Source organism: Carettochelys insculpta, chromosome 9 (genome assembly GCF_033958435.1).
Source record: "Carettochelys insculpta isolate YL-2023 chromosome 9, ASM3395843v1, whole genome shotgun sequence".
In the NCBI taxonomy this organism is placed as follows: domain Eukaryota; kingdom Metazoa; phylum Chordata; order Testudines; family Carettochelyidae; genus Carettochelys; species Carettochelys insculpta.
In genome coordinates this window covers 3,279,432-3,295,767 of record NC_134145.1, presented here as the reverse complement: position 1 = coordinate 3,295,767, position 16,336 = coordinate 3,279,432, and the positions used below count along the sequence as shown (strand labels likewise).

Here is a 16,336-nt window from a genome sequence, read left to right as displayed (position 1 = left end):
GGAGAGGGAATAGAGAAGATGGTGAGGATGTGGGTGAGGGGGAGGCTACATGAGCAGGGTGAGGGGGTGGGGGGGGGTGTCCGGAAGGGGTCACAGGATCGGGGTAGGTGCTGCAGGGCCTGGGGAGAGCCAGCGGGGGAACAGGCCCGGGGGTGCAGGATCTAGGGAGGGGAATGGGGGCCACGTGTAGCGTAGCTGTGGCGGGGTTGGGAGTCACGTGCTTCTGCTGTTGTGCTGCAGAGAAATACACACACGCTCCGCACAGGCGCCGCCGCCATCACCACCAAGCGGTCCCTTTGGCTGCCGTTTGGCTAATGAGAAGGGGTTCCCTGAAGTGCACAGAGCTACGTCTTCCCCGCTGTCAGGCACAGCCCTTGGTCTGAATCCAGCCCCAGTTTGCCTGGAAGCTGAAGGACATGGCAACTTGCATGGCAGTTGACACTGTGGTGCGGGGCGGGGGGGGGGGAGTTGTGTTCCAAATTGAGTCCTTTTGCGGGATGACTAGTTGGTCCTGGTGAGTTTCCCAGGGCCTGGCCCAGGGCTGGTGTGCTGTGCTGAGGAGCCTGTTGTAGGCCGTGTCCCTGTCGTCAAATGAACCTTCTGGTTTAGCTGCTGAATGAGAGCGTCCCGTCTGAGGGCAGCTGGGGTGCGAGACCAAGGGCTGCCCCCCCTCCCCCCTCTCGGCCCGTGGAATCTCCAGCTGGGGGCCTGGACTCCTGGGTTGGTTTCTCAGTTCTGACACAGGCTCGCTTGGGAGCACCGGGAAGTTGTGCGGTCGCTGTCCACGTCAGTTTCCTCACCAGTGCCAGGCGAGTCCAGGCAGAAACCACAGAGGGACGGCAGTGGAGAAGGGAGTCCAGCAACCCTGCCGGCAAGGAGCACGGGGGAGCTGTGGGGGGACGAGCAGCAGGTGCCATTCATGATCTACCTTCCATCATCTGTCTGTCTGTCCCGCCCGCCCGCCTTCTGCCCTGTATGCTCTGGACAGGTAGCAGCCCCTGCCCTGAGCCGTCCGTCCTGCACCAACCAGTGTGTACCTCCAACCACCCCGGCCAGGGCCCGGTGCACCTCGAGGAGCCCCGGGGCATGCCCGCCAGACGGAGCCACCACGAAGCCTGTAGCTCGCAAGCCCGTCAGATGCTGCGGTTCTTCTGTTTCACCACCAGTACCTTCCTTGCACGGAGGAGAGGTTATGGAAGCCAACCTCGCCAAAGCCAAAGAGGTTCTCGCCGTGGCAAAGGACCAGCACATTGCCAGCTCAGTGTGTGCCTGGGAGCTCATCCCAAGGAGCACGCTGCGCTAAGCCTGTAGTCTATACATGTTAAAGGTGGAAAGAAGAAATGAAAGAGAAGGGAAAAGTTAAGAGCAAAGTTGTCCAAGAAGTTTAATGACGTAAAGCAACGCAAATGTCTTGGTGCCGCTTTGTAGCAGGGATGGAGTAATTTGCTGTGGTGTAAGTCTCCGGGGTACGTCCGGGGTTAGGATGGGCCCTCAGTCATTTGGGGCTCAGTTGATAGCAAGGATGCTGCTGAAGTGATGAGCTAGATAAGATGGAGGCCTTCTCCCGGCTCCCTTGGTACCCTCGCTCACGTGGAGGGAATTGCGTGGCTCTCGCTGTGCGAAAGCACACCTCAAGATGGAGTTTGTCAGACGAGCAGGTCGCCCGTCCACGTCTGACGCTGTCCTTTTCGTTCGTCAGCCGTGGCTGATGCGCTGGCCTGAAGGGTCACAGCAAAGTTGGTCGGGTGGGCATTGGCACCTAGGAAAGGCATTGTCTTTTTGTCGCCACTATTCAGCTGACTTCGCTATTCACAAGCTTTTGCGGTAGGTTGCTAAGCCTCCTGTTGAGGCGGCCCAGAAGCAAGCATTTGCACGAGACGTGCCGAGGCAGTGCTCGTCGCGTCAGATTCAACAAGGGTAGCTGCCTACAGGCGGCAGGAAGAGAGGCCAGGGAATCTTTCGTGCTTTCGCCAGGCAGGTGGCTTGGCCCCTTGGCACGAGTTTGTGTGGAAATGTACAGCGGTGGGTTCAGCCATGTTTTGTACGGTCACATGTGAATCCAGTAAGGTCCCGATGACGCCCACCAGGCCGACGCAGGTGGAAGGGCGGCCGGAGGGTCGCCTGGGGAGGGAGGGTCCACCGCCACTCCCACCCCCACCCCCTGCTTCTGCCAGGGCCCGGGAGCATGGCGGCCCAGCGCAGGCCATGCGGGGAGGACGGGCCGGCTGGGGCTGGGGCTTGTTTAGGGCGCGGGTCGGGAAGTGATGAACGGGGTGGAGGGAACTACGTGGGATGCCCACAGGAAGCCGTGCCCCAGCCCTCGGGCATGTGCTGACACCGGGAGCGGAAGGAGCAGCCTGAGCCTTGGCAGCGCTGGGCTCCCGGCCGTGGCACAGCCCCCCGGGGACATCCTGGGGCAGGGGCGGGGGCCAACGCGTTGGATTTCGGCAGCTGCTAAGCGAGAGCTGGGGCCTCGGGCGCACCCCTCAGCTGTGCCCCAGGCCCCCGTCCCGGCCTGCGGAGCTCTCGGCTCTTGCGCCTGCTCGGCTTTTGCTGGCCTTGCCAGCGGCCCTTCCCACGAGCCCCCTTCAGGCGCAGGCGCAGGCCCGCTCTCGTGTGCCGCTCCCAGGGGCCCTGTGGGGGGGCGGGTGCAGCGAGCGGGGAGGTGAGCGGGAGGCGGGGGTCCGTCTCCTCGGGGAGCCCAGGCCGGGGCCTTCCGTGCGGGCTCCCAGGCGGCCGAGCGCTGGCCCAGCCGCTCGCCTTCAGCGCTGGAAGAGCCGCGCGGGCGGGCGGGCAGGCAGGGAGAGAAGGCGAGAGGGGCGGGGCCACGCGGCGGGGCGGGGCGGCGTGCGGCCGTATGCAGATATGGGTGCGAGCGGAGCCTTGTGGGAGAGGGAGGGATGTGCAGAGCGGGGCCGAAGTGGGGCGAGCGCAGGGGCTCGGGGTGGGTGTTGGAGCGCGGCGGGGGGGAGTGGGTGTCGGGAAGCGGTGAGGAGCGGTGTGGGCGTGTGTAGATGGTGGCGGAGTGTGTGTTCGCCGTGAGGTGAGAGTGTTTGTGATGTGGGGGGCAGTGGGCGCTGTTGGGGAGGAGCTCATACTTACCTGGCAGGGGAGATACCATGATCACGAAGGTGGTTTTGCCAGGGTGAGGCTCATCCATTGCACTGCGGGTGTGCTGACCCCTGCGATTTCCCCAAATGCGGGAAACTCGACTGCATAATTTGTGGTAGTGGGGGACTGCGTGCGCGCTTTCCCCTGGTGTTGGTTGTGAAAGAAAAGCTGTGGAAAGTGGGGGCTTAGGCGGCCGAAGTTTCAGTCGTCGTGGTTCGGTTTGTCGCGATGCTGTCAGCCTGCTGTGTTGCTCGTGGGGGGCGCTGGTCTCGTGCGTGCTGCAGAGGTTGTTGCTTTCGTTGGGGGGGTGGTTCTCTAAGGAGCTGTTAAAAATTTGTGCGCCTTCCGGGGGCCGAGTGCTTTGTGCCGCTTGCTTGCAAGCCAGAAGGAAAAAGGCCCAAGGCTCGCTGACTCGAGGAGAAAAAGAACTCTCGGCTGAGAAGCGAGAAAACGTTGGCCCTGCTTCTCTCAATCTCGCCGCCCCTCCCGCCGAGCCTCGGCTGCCCAGGGCCCTCAGATTGCCATGCGGGAGCCCGCAGGCTCCAGGGCGGGGCCAGAAATGAAAGGGTTCCTTGCGTGGCGGTGGTGGCAGGGCTGCTGGGGTGCGGATGCGGGCTCTCGGCAGGAGCTAGAGCGTGCAGGAAGGAGCTTGGGCTGCGGACGGCGGGAGGGAGGGTGAAAGAGTGGGCTGAGCGTGAGCTTGTGCGTTCTGCGTGGGAGGAAGGGTGCAGGAGCGGGCTGTGGGTGGCAGCTAGGGGGGAGAGGGAATAGAGAAGATGGTGAGGATGTGGGTGAGGGGGAGGCTACATGAGCAGGGTGAGGGGGTGGGGGGGGGTGTCCGGAAGGGGTCACAGGATCGGGGTAGGTGCTGCAGGGCCTGGGGAGAGCCAGCGGGGGAACAGGCCCGGGGGTGCAGGATCTAGGGAGGGGAATGGGGGCCACGTGTAGCGTAGCTGTGGCGGGGTTGGGAGTCACGTGCTTCTGCTGTTGTGCTGCAGAGAAATACACACACGCTCCGCACAGGCGCCGCCGCCATCACCACCAAGCGGTCCCTTTGGCTGCCGTTTGGCTAATGAGAAGGGGTTCCCTGAAGTGCACAGAGCTACGTCTTCCCCGCTGTCAGGCACAGCCCTTGGTCTGAATCCAGCCCCAGTTTGCCTGGAAGCTGAAGGACATGGCAACTTGCATGGCAGTTGACACTGTGGTGCGGGGCGGGGGGGGGAGTTGTGTTCCAAATTGAGTCCTTTTGCGGGATGACTAGTTGGTCCTGGTGAGTTTCCCAGGGCCTGGCCCAGGGCTGGTGTGCTGTGCTGAGGAGCCTGTTGTAGGCCGTGTCCCTGTCGTCAAATGAACCTTCTGGTTTAGCTGCTGAATGAGAGCGTCCCGTCTGAGGGCAGCTGGGGTGCGAGACCAAGGGCTGCCCCCCCTCCCCCCTCTCGGCCCGTGGAATCTCCAGCTGGGGGCCTGGACTCCTGGGTTGGTTTCTCAGTTCTGACACAGGCTCGCTTGGGAGCACCGGGAAGTTGTGCGGTCGCTGTCCACGTCAGTTTCCTCACCAGTGCCAGGCGAGTCCAGACAGAAACCACAGAGGGACGGCAGTGGAGAAGGGAGTCCAGCAACCCTGCCGGCAAGGAGCACGGGGGAGCTGTGGGGGGACGAGCAGCAGGTGCCATTCATGATCTACCTTCCATCATCTGTCTGTCTGTCCCGCCCGCCCGCCTTCTGCCCTGTATGCTCTGGACAGGTAGCAGCCCCTGCCCTGAGCCGTCCGTCCTGCACCAACCAGTGTGTACCTCCAACCACCCCGGCCAGGGCCCGGTGCACCTCGAGGAGCCCCGGGGCATGCCCGCCAGACGGAGCCACCACGAAGCCTGTAGCTCGCAAGCCCGTCAGATGCTGCGGTTCTTCTGTTTCACCACCAGTACCTTCCTTGCACGGAGGAGAGGTTATGGAAGCCAACCTCGCCAAAGCCAAAGAGGTTCTCGCCGTGGCAAAGGACCAGCACATTGCCAGCTCAGTGTGTGCCTGGGAGCTCATCCCAAGGAGCACGCTGCGCTAAGCCTGTAGTCTATACATGTTAAAGGTGGAAAGAAGAAATGAAAGAGAAGGGAAAAGTTAAGAGCAAAGTTGTCCAAGAAGTTTAATGACGTAAAGCAACGCAAATGTCTTGGTGCCGCTTTGTAGCAGGGATGGAGTAATTTGCTGTGGTGTAAGTCTCCGGGGTACGTCCGGGGTTAGGATGGGCCCTCAGTCATTTGGGGCTCAGTTGATAGCAAGGATGCTGCTGAAGTGATGAGCTAGATAAGATGGAGGCCTTCTCCCGGCTCCCTTGGTACCCTCGCTCACGTGGAGGGAATTGCGTGGCTCTCGCTGTGCGAAAGCACACCTCAAGATGGAGTTTGTCAGACGAGCAGGTCGCCCGTCCACGTCTGACGCTGTCCTTTTCGTTCGTCAGCCGTGGCTGATGCGCTGGCCTGAAGGGTCACAGCAAAGTTGGTCGGGTGGGCATTGGCACCTAGGAAAGGCATTGTCTTTTTGTCGCCACTATTCAGCTGACTTTGCTATTCACAAGCTTTTGCGGTAGGTTGCTAAGCCTCCTGTTGAGGCGGCCCAGAAGCAAGCATTTGCACGAGACGTGCCGAGGCAGTGCTCGTCGCGTCAGATTCAACAAGGGTAGCTGCCTACAGGCGGCAGGAAGAGAGGCCAGGGAATCTTTCGTGCTTTCGCCAGGCAGGTGGCTTGGCCCCTTGGCACGAGTTTGTGTGGAAATGTACAGCGGTGGGTTCAGCCATGTTTTGTACGGTCACATGTGAATCCAGTAAGGTCCCGATGACGCCCACCAGGCCGACGCAGGTGGAAGGGCGGCCGGAGGGTCGCCTGGGGAGGGAGGGTCCACCGCCACTCCCACCCCCACCCCCTGCTTCTGCAAGGGCCCGGGAGCACGGCGGCCCAGCGCAGGCCATGCGGGGAGGACGGGCCGGCTGGGGCTGGGGCTTGTTTAGGGCGCGGGTCGGGAAGTGATGAACGGGGTGGAGGGAACTACGTGGGATGCCCACAGGAAGCCGGGCCCCAGCCCTCGGGCATGTGCTGACACCGGGAGCGGAAGGAGCAGCCTGAGCCTTGGCAGCGCTGGGCTCCCGGCCGTGGCACAGCCCCCCGGGGACATCCTGGGGCAGGGGCGGGGGCCAACGCGTTGGATTTCGGCAGCTGCTAAGCGAGAGCTGGGGCCTCGGGCGCACCCCTCAGCTGTGCCCCAGGCCCCCGTCCCGGCCTGCGGAGCTCTCGGCTCTTGCGCCTGCTCGGCTTTTGCTGGCCTTGCCAGCGGCCCTTCCCACGAGCCCCCTTCAGGCGCAGGCGCAGGCCCGCTCTCGTGTGCCGCTCCCAGGGGCCCTGTGGGGGGGCGGGTGCAGCGAGCGGGGAGGTGAGCGGGAGGCGGGGGTCCGTCTCCTCGGGGAGCCCAGGCCGGGGCCTTCCGTGCGGGCTCCCAGGCGGCCGAGCGCTGGCCCAGCCGCTCGCCTTCAGCGCTGGAAGAGCCGCGCGGGCGGGCGGGCAGGCAGGGAGAGAAGGCGAGAGGGGCGGGGCCACGCGGCGGGGCGGGGCGGCGTGCGGCCGTATGCAGATATGGGTGCGAGCGGAGCCTTGTGGGAGAGGGAGGGATGTGCAGAGCGGGGCCGAAGTGGGGCGAGCGCAGGGGCTCGGGGTGGGTGTTGGAGCGCGGCGGGGGGGAGTGGGTGTCGGGAAGCGGTGAGGAGCGGTGTGGGCGTGTGTAGATGGTGGCGGAGTGTGTGTTCGCCGTGAGGTGAGAGTGTTTGTGATGTGGGGGGCAGTGGGCGCTGTTGGGGAGGAGCTCATACTTACCTGGCAGGGGAGATACCATGATCACGAAGGTGGTTTTCCCAGGGTGAGGCTCATCCATTGCACTGCGGGTGTGCTGACCCCTGCGATTTCCCCAAATGCGGGAAACTCGACTGCATAATTTGTGGTAGTGGGGGACTGCGTGCGCGCTTTCCCCTGGTCTTGGTTGTGAAAGAAAAGCTGTAGAAAGTGGGGGCTTAGGCGGCCGAAGTTTCAGTCGTCGTGGTTCGGTTTGTCGCGATGCTGTCAGCCTGCTGTGTTGCTCGTGGGGGGCGCTGGTCTCGTGCGTGCTGCAGAGGTTGTTGCTTTCGTTGGGGGGGTGGTTCTCTAAGGAGCTGTTAAAAATTTGTGCGCCTTCCGGGGGCCAAGAGTGCTTTGTGCCGCTTGCTTGCAAGCCAGAAGGAAAAAGGCCCAAGGCTCGCTGACTCGAGGAGAAAAAGAACTCTCGGCTGAGAAGCGAGAAAACGTTGGCCCTGCTTCTCTCAATCTCGCCGCCCCTCCCGCCGAGCCTCGGCTGCCCAGGGCCCTCAGATTACCATGCGGGAGCCCGCAGGCTCCAGGGCGGGGCCAGAAATGAAAGGGTTCCTTGCGTGGCGGTGGTGGCAGGGCTGCTGGGGTGCGGATGCGGGCTCTCGGCAGGAGCTAGAGCCTGCAGGAAGGAGCTTGGGCTGCGGACGGCGGGAGGGAGGGTGAAAGAGTGGGCTGAGCGTGAGCTTGTGCGTTCTGCGTGGGAGGAAGGGTGCAGGAGCGGGCTGTGGGTGGCAGCTGGGGGGAGAGGGAATAGATTTTTTTGGCCCATATGCTTTTGTGGGCAAAGAACCATTTATGCAGCAGCGAATCTGTTAGTCTCCAAGGTGCCACAGAACTTCTGTTTTTGCAGCTTCAGACAAACAGAGCTCCCCTTCTTATACTTGTCTCCAGAGCAGAGAAGGGACCAGAAAGCTGAGGGGGATGCACCAGCCCTGCACCAGCCAGCTGGAGAGGGGCAAGGGAGCGATGTGGAGGATGGGGGTGGAGCTGTGTGTAGCCTTGTTCCAAGTGGGGCTCTGCCCTCCACCCACATTCTTGAGCCTTCATCATCTCTTAACCATTAAAAGGGCTTGTTTGTGGGTTCTCACCGCCTCTGTGCTGGAGCTGTCAGTCACATTGATAGGATGGTGCAGAATAGCCATCCTGGGTGTCTTGATTTTGGGGGCCTTAGGGCAGCCACCCAAACTATCCAGCAGATAGGACAGTGCCCCCATATTTATGGTAGGGCAGAGGCAGCTGAAGGTAACGTGGGGGGGGCCTGGCATGGAGCAGCAGTTGGTCCACTCTCCAATATGCTCTGTCTAGCGGTGGGACTTACAAGATGCAGTGACAGAGCAGCCTGTACCCCATCTGCTGCCGTATCTGAGCTGTGTTACTATGCTTCACTGGGGTGGCAGGAAGCAGGGCAACCTGGCTCATGCCTGCTCCCCCAAGCACATCAGGCTGAAGGAGCAAAGTGGCACAAGTGGGCCTGGGTTGCTCTGCTTCCCACCACAGCAGTGAGGGCCCAGCTGGGGCCCACCCTCGACGGTTGTTCCATTGCATGCCCCCCCCCAGTAATTCCCTGATTTGCATTTTTTGGGGGTGTGGTGTTCATGCAAGAGATGCAATGCAACCAGAACAGAGTCGGGGTGGGGGGGGGCTTGTGGGGGAAGGTCAGAGTGGGGCTAGGATGGGAGCAGAGCAGGACAGGGTCTCAGGGATGACAGACTCTTGAATGACAGGTATTTGCCCTGCTTTGGATAAAAGGTATTGGATGTAGCAAGTCTCATATTCAAAACCATAGAATCATAGAACACTAGGACTGGAAGGGACTGCGAGAGGCCATTGAGTCCACCAGCCCCCTGCCCCAATGGCAGGACTAAGTACTATCTAAACCATCCCTGTTAGACATCTATCTTACCTGTTCTTAAATATCTCCAGCGATGGAGATTCCACAACGTCCCTTGGTAGTTTATTCCACTGTTTGCACTTACATATTTTGGTAAGCTACGGGGGTGTAACAGCACACCTCCAATGAGTCCGCTTGTTATGGGGGTGGATGGCAGGCATTGCGGAGGCAGTGTGCCCAAAGTTTCTCTTTGGTTTTGGTCACACATCCACCATTGCCTTTCAACCGTGCAATGTTATTCATGAGACTTGTCCCAAAGTTCTGTGTTCCTGTTTCCTGGGTGCTTGAAAGAAAAAGCCCCAGAAGGCAGGCAGTGATGGTTTTTAAAGTGTGGGTGTCTTGGTCTTTAGCTACCAATACCATGAGCGGGTATTGCTCAGCTTCCCCTCCCACACTGCAGCGTAGGTTCATTATGTCCCTCCTGTTATACTCAGCTTGAAGCCTGTTTATAGGTATTAACTTAGAAGCTGCAGGTTCATGGGACTCTCTTACTCCTATCCCTGGTCTGTACAAATGCTTCCCCCCAACCCCCCCAAAAAAAACAAAAAAAACAAAACAAATCCCTTATGTATTTTACGTATTTTCAAAGGGTTTTCCATCAACATGAGTTCCTTGGTGTTGCTCCATAGTCACGGTAGGGAAAAGTTTATCAGCAGATCTATGGTATTGGGGCATTTCCCATTATGGCTAGTCTACATAGCCCTCTGCTTAGCCCATTTGTGCTGTTTAGTTTTTATAATTCTTTCCAACCCCTCCACAGGTCAGAGTGTGTATTTAGCTACAGGTTTTCCTTTTCCTTCAGTAAAGATTTGTAGCCTACGTTCATCTGATGCTTTGAGAACAAAGGGTCAGCAGTAGAGATGCACCTCCTCCCCAGGCTAAACTCCTGCAAAAAATTTAGCCAGACCCCAGAAGGTGGTGTGTAATCCTCTTTCCTTCAGCTGAGCTTTGTTTCACCTCATCCTTCAGGTGAGTGCGCAGCATATTTACAAACCCTGGTAGTCTTTGTAGGATTTTCACCTTTCTGTCTCAAAGAGATGGTGACAGCTTTGTCAAACACAGCCAGCCTAATACCTAACAACTATGTGTTTTGGCCAAGTGGCATTCCTGTAGCTCACTGCAGCTTTCCCACCACTTCTTCTGGGAGTTCTATTTCACAGTTTTTTTTCTCTCTGTTGAAACATGAATGCCGGAGGAGTAGCTCAGGATTGCAGCTATAGACACACCACCTTTCTTCAAACACCCCTACAGAACATAGGGAAACACCATTGCATTTATTCTTCCAGACCCACACCCATGACTTGTTTAGTTGTAGACATACACTTACCAGCCACCTAATCTCCTCCCTTCTAAGAGCAGTAGGCTTTCTCCCCTTAGAGTTGAGTTCCAGTTCCAAAGTAAATTGTGAAGAACTTCAAAAAGATCTCAGCAAACTGAGTGATTGGGCAGCAAAATGGCAAATGAAATTTAATGTGTGTAAGTGTAAGGTAATGCACATTGGGAAAAATAACTCCAATTATACATACAATGTGATGGGGGCAAATTTAAATACAACAGCTCAGGAAAGGGATCTTGGAATTATAGTGGATAGTTCTCTGAAAACATCCACGCAGTGTGCAGCGGCAGTCAGTAAAGCAAACAGGATGTTAGGAATTATTAAAAAAGGGATAGCGAATAAGATGAAGAATATCATACTTCCCCTATATAAAACTGTGGTATGCCCACATCTTGAGTACTGCGTGCAAATGTGGCCTTCTCACCTCAAAAAAGATATAATGGCATTGGAAAAAGTTCAGAAAAGTGCAACTAAAATGATTCAGGGTTTGGAAAGGGTCCCATATGAGGAGAGGCTAGAGAGACTGGGACTTTTCAGTCTAGAAAAGAGGAGATTAAGGGGTGATATGATAGAGGTACATAAAATCATGAATGGTGTGGAGAAAGTGAATATTGAAAAGTTATTTACTTGTTCCCATAAGATAAGAACTAGAACACACCAAATGAAATTAATGGGTAGTAGGTTCAAAACTAATAAAAGAAATTTTTTCTTCACACAGCTCAGAGTCAACCTGTGGAACTCCTTGCCAGAGGAGGCTGTGAAGGCCAGCACTCTAACGGAGTTTAAAATAGAACTTGATAAATTTTTGGAGATTTAGGTCCATAAATGGCTATTAGCCAAGGGTAAAGCATAGTGCCCCTAGCCTTTAGTCAAGGGCTGGAGACAGATGGCAGGAGACAAATCACTTGATCATTGTCTTCGGTTCACCTCCTCTGGGGCACCTGGCACTGGCCACTGTCGGCAGACAGGATATTGGGTGCATGGACCTTTGGTATGACCCACTATGGCCGTTCTTAACTGCGAGCGTGCTCCGGTGGGAGGCACTCATGCACAGGGATGCCAGGGCCGGGGCATTGTGCCACAAGTCAGCACTCCTGACGAGATAAGAGGCTCGGTGGCTGGATATCTGGAGGAGCACGGGATCGGGCATGGCGAGAGGGGCATGGCCATGAGGAGGAGGCCGGAGGGGCATGAGGCTGTATGCAGACTTCCGTGCGAGTGGAGGCTTGTGGGAGCGGGCATGAGCTGGGCAGGTGTGGGTGTTGGGAAGTGGTGGGTGCCGGTGCGTGTGCAGTGGGGGGAGTCGCTGTTCACCACGAGGTGAGCATGGGTATTGTTACAAAAAAGACCTTATCCTTAGATGGTAGAGGAAATACCATGATCAGAGAAATAGCCGTGTTAATCTGTAGCATTTTATAAACTGACATATTTCAGAAGCTAAGCTTTCCTGTGTAAACATTCGCTTCACAAGAAGCATGAGTGGGGAGGGTGGGATCCAGAGGAGTATAGAAAGAGTGGGGTCTCAGTAAGTGGAAGGACCAGAGCTGACAAGGTCTGTTCAGAAAAGTAGAAATGGCCCATTAACAATTGTAAATATCAAAAGTGTGGGGGGGCGGAAAAAACATTCAGCTCAGAGAGGAGAATATAAACCATTGTCAGAGGCTAATGGGGACATATTAACACCCAGGGCAGAGAAGCTGTTTTTGAAAGAGACCAGCCACTCCCAGGCTCTGTTTAATCCTTGGTTGAGGGAGTCAAATTTGAAAATTAACTGCAGCTCAGCTATTTCTCTCTCTCTCTCTCTCTCCATTTGATTTTTGAAATTTCTTTGTTTCAGGATTGCAACTATTAAATCTGACAGAGTCCAGGGAGATTGAAGTGTCTCCCCACAGGTCTCTGTACATTACTGCTCCTGAAAGCTGGTTTATGTCCATTTAGTCTCATGATCACGGAGGTGGTCTTCCAGGGGTGAAGTTCATCCATTGCACTAGGCGGGGGTGTGTGCTGACTCCTGCGATTTCCTCAAATGCAGAAAACTCGCCTGTATAATCTCGGGGAGGGGGGCTGCATTCACGGTTTCCCCTGACACACGCTCTCAAAAAAGAAAGGGACTAAGAGAAGAAATTCCATGAGCTCTCTCCCAAACTAGCGTGCTGATGGGCTTCCTGGTCTTCTTGATTTCTTCCTGGGAAAGGAACTGTGGAGGGCTGTAGTGTGGCCCATTCAGCCTTTTGTTTCTGGATAGAAGCTAAAAAAAATCACCTGGATTGCACTCAGCGGGGTGTGTGTGTGTGTGTGTGTGTGTGTTGGGGGGGGTGTAGCTGGTGTGCGCACAACTCTGGCCCCTTTCCTTGCTAATTTGGAGCTTGTATTCACCATCCCCTCAAATATTACCATTCTTGCAACAAGAATCTTGGCTATGAGGAGTCTGTGTGTGTGTGGGGCGAGGGGGCTAATCTTACATCTCTATCCTCTTAGAATTCGAGGTTTAAAAGAGAGGGGAAAAAAACCCACCACCTTTCAACTCCAACAACTCGACCATTTCTGGGCCCACCCTGGATTGTGGGGGCCTGCACAAGAATCTAAGGGCCGTGAGCATCTTAGGTTTGGGGTGAATATTGAGAAATGGGGCTAATATCTTTCCCACTTTCAGTTGAAAGACTACAGTGCTTTTTCTCCTGAAGTCAGAGAGCTTTATGGCTTTTATTCCTTAAAACCCTTTAGCCCATTGACCTCCATCTAGGAAAAGAAGCTGTCACGTTTTCTAGTGTAAACAGTCACCGAAAAACAATAGGCATGCATCCCGAAACCAATACAAAGAACAAGACAAAACAAGAAAATAAAAGGCATCCCCTTATTTAAACACATACTTCTCCTTCTATTCCCTCTCACCCAGATCCTCTCTATTCCCTCTCCCCCCCTAGCTGCCACCCACAGCCCGCTCCTGCACCCTTCCTCCCACGCAGAACGCACAAGCTCACGCTCAGCCCACTCTTTCACCCTCCCTCCCGCCGTCCGCAGCCCAAGCTCCTTCCTGCACGCTCTAGCTCCTGGCCAGAGCCCGCATCCGCACCCCAGCAGCCCTGCCACCGCCGCCACGCAAGGAACCCTTTCATTTCTGGCCCCGCCCTGGAGCCTGCGGGCTCCCGCATGGTAATCTGAGGGCCCTGGGCAGCCGAGGCTCGGCGGGAGGGGCGGCGAGATTGAGAGAAGCAGGGCCAATGTTTTCTCGCTTCTCAGTCGAGTTCTTTTTCTCCTCGAGTCAGCGAGCCTTGGGCCTTTTTCCTTCTGGCTTGCAAGCAAGCGGCACAAAGCACTCTTGGCCCCCGGAAGGCGCACAAATTTTTAACAGCTCCTTAGAGAAAACACCCCCCCCCCACCACCCCCCAACGAAAGCAACAACCTCTGCAGCACGCACGAGACCAGCGCCCCCCACGAGCAACACAGCAGGCTGACAACACCGCGACAAACCGAACCACGACGACTGAAACTTCGGCCGCCTAAGCCCCCACTTTCCACAGCTTTTCTTTCACAACCAACACCAGGGGAAAGCGCGCACGCAGTCCCCCACTACCACAAATTATGCAGTCGAGTTTCCCGCATTTGGGGAAATCGCAGGGGTCAGCACACCCGCAGTGCAATGGATGAGCCTCACCCTGGGAAAACCACCTTCGTGATCATGGTATCTCCCCTGCCAGGTAAGTATGAGCTCGTCCCCCACAGCGCCCACTGCCCGCCACACCACAAACACTCTCACCTCACGGCGAACACACACTCCGCCACCATCTACACACGCCCACACCGCTCCTCACCGCTTCCCGACACCCACTCCCCCCCGCCGCGCTCCAACACCCACCCCGAGCCCCTGCGCTCGCCCCACTTCGGCCCCGCTCTGCACATCCCTCCCTCTCCCACAAGGCTCCGCTCGCACCCATATCTGCATACGGCCGCACGCCGCCCCGCCCCGCCCCGCCCCTCTCGCCTTCTCTGCCTGCCCGCCCGCCCGCACTCCCGTCTCTCCGTGCTCTCCGCCTCCCCTGCTCCCGTGCCCACGGCAGCCGCACAGACGGACCTTCCCATCGGAGCGTCAGAACTTCCTCCGTTGCTGTATCTGTGCAGGGTTCTGTGCTCCCGTGGTGCTCTGAATGCTCGCAGAGATCGGCTTTGTCTGCTCTGGGTATTGGGACCTGCCAGGGAAAACCAAACATCCAGCTTGTTGGAATCCCAATTTGGCTGCTATTTGTGAGTTGTGTGGATTTGTTCAGTTAATGCGGCAAAGCTAATGGATATCACGGGAGGCCCTACTGCCCGTCAGAGGAGATCTTAAACTTAATTTCCTTTTGCCATGGTCAGAGGAGATTAAAGATCTCAGGATCTCGTCAACAATCAGAGAAACCTGGGATTTCTGACAACCTTCTGTCCCAGTGGAACAGACTGTAAAGACCCATTGCAGACTGTCTGAGCTGCTGCATTAGCAGGACAGGGTCACAGAGCAGTGACAGTTTATTGTAAAGTAGGAAGCTACAGTACATTAGTATTTAGATTCACTTAGAGATGTCCTTATGATGTCACAGATCCTCTTCTCTTCAGATGCTACTGGTCTAATTCCCCACATTATTACTAAATCTTTATAGCAGATATATGGCTGTAGCCATAGGTTTCATCCTGTCTAATGTTCCCCCATTCAGACCCAGTGATACTTCCCTTGATTGTAACCTTGTGGCCGTAATATGGGGGCTCAGATTCTATAAATCTTATCCTCTTTTACTAAAGAGTTATCAGGGCAGCCTCTCATGACACCACGGCAGGTTGTGACTATTGTTCATGAAGTGGAGGCTTCTTTCTGTGTTGTTTTAGGGTGAATTCAAGCATGAGTACCACATTTCCAGTCTCGTGTAGCATTTTGGACTCTGTGCTGTCCATATTCTCAGAGCACTGTTCCCCACCATCATCAGTTTCTTTCTGGGCTGAGGGACTGTGACCCATTGTGGCCCTGACTGTCTGGCAGAGAACACACCATAACAGAATTCATTGGGTATAAGAGAGATTTTCCTAACTCAGTATTGTCATATTCAATATCTAAAATGTGTCATGTAAGACCTCATTTGCAGGGGAGCTGATAGAATTTCTGGGCCCATGGGGAAGGTGGTGGGAGGCCAGCTGTGAAGCCCCAGAAGGGACAGGGTAGAAGGGTTAGGTCTGGGGCAGCCAGCCTTCAGCATCTCACCACTGCCATCTCCCACAACCAGCCCTCAAAGCAGCCTGCAGCACATTCCAACAGCAATTGAAAACACTCAGAAGTCCAACCGCCACCACCGCCACTGCTGCAGCAGTGGCAACAGCAGCCTGGAGCCCCAGACCCTTTTGGATTGCCAGGACCTGGGGTTGTCATCTCCTTTGCCTCCCCTGCATCAGTGAGGTGTGGGGGAGTCACCAGGCCCTGAACCCCATCCTCAGTCAGATGTGACTCTTGGGCAGCAGGGGGAACAGAAAGTTTATTAGTTGACAGGGACACATCGTAGAACAAACTTGTCAGCACTGATTCCGACAGTACCATCCATCCTGGGGAGAGGTGGCTCAGAGCCAAGGCCTCTGACTCTATCCCCAGAACCACCCTAGACTAGATCCCTGGTTCAGTTGCCTGTGTCTAAGCCCGTGGGTAGCAGGCTTGCAGAAATTTTGGTGGTGTCCAGAATGCCCAGATCCTGTGGAAGGAGTCAATTAAGTGAGATGGAGGCCATTCCTGTGAACATCAAAGGCGGGGAAATTGTCCTTGCAATGTCTAAGATAACTGAGATCTCTGTTAGGCCCCAGGTTAAATGTGTCAAACTTGCAAATGAATTCTAATTCTGATGTCTCCCTTTGTAATATAGTGGTGAAATCCTTTGTAACAACATGGCCACCTTAAGGTCCATTAGTATATGTCCTAGGAAATTAAAGTGTTCCCCTCCAGGTTTATGTGTATTCCAGTTCCTGATGTCTGGTTTATGTCCATTCATCCTTTGGCACAGGGACTGTCCAGTTTGTCCAGAGTACATGGCAAAGGGGCATTGCTGGCATATTATGGCATATATTGCTGTAGCGAGATGCCGTTATTGGTGTGCTGTCCAGAT

At 56.1% G+C, this 16,336-nt stretch overlaps 3 non-coding genes across 3 annotated transcripts; 2 read left to right on the top strand and 1 right to left on the bottom strand.

Annotated features, from left to right (window-relative positions):
• Positions 1-3,094: 3,094 nt before the first annotated feature.
• On the top strand, positions 3,095-3,258 carry LOC142018117 (U1 spliceosomal RNA). The gene has a single exon (XR_012646716.1). It is a non-coding gene; the product is annotated as a U1 spliceosomal RNA (small nuclear RNA).
• A 3,703-nt stretch (positions 3,259-6,961) lies between these two features.
• On the top strand, positions 6,962-7,125 carry LOC142018109 (U1 spliceosomal RNA). Its single transcript, XR_012646708.1, has one exon. It is a non-coding gene; the product is annotated as a U1 spliceosomal RNA (small nuclear RNA).
• Positions 7,126-13,765: 6,640 nt separating this feature from the next.
• On the bottom strand, positions 13,766-13,929 carry LOC142018108 (U1 spliceosomal RNA). Its single transcript, XR_012646707.1, has one exon. It is a non-coding gene; the product is annotated as a U1 spliceosomal RNA (small nuclear RNA).
• Positions 13,930-16,336: the final 2,407 nt, after the last annotated feature.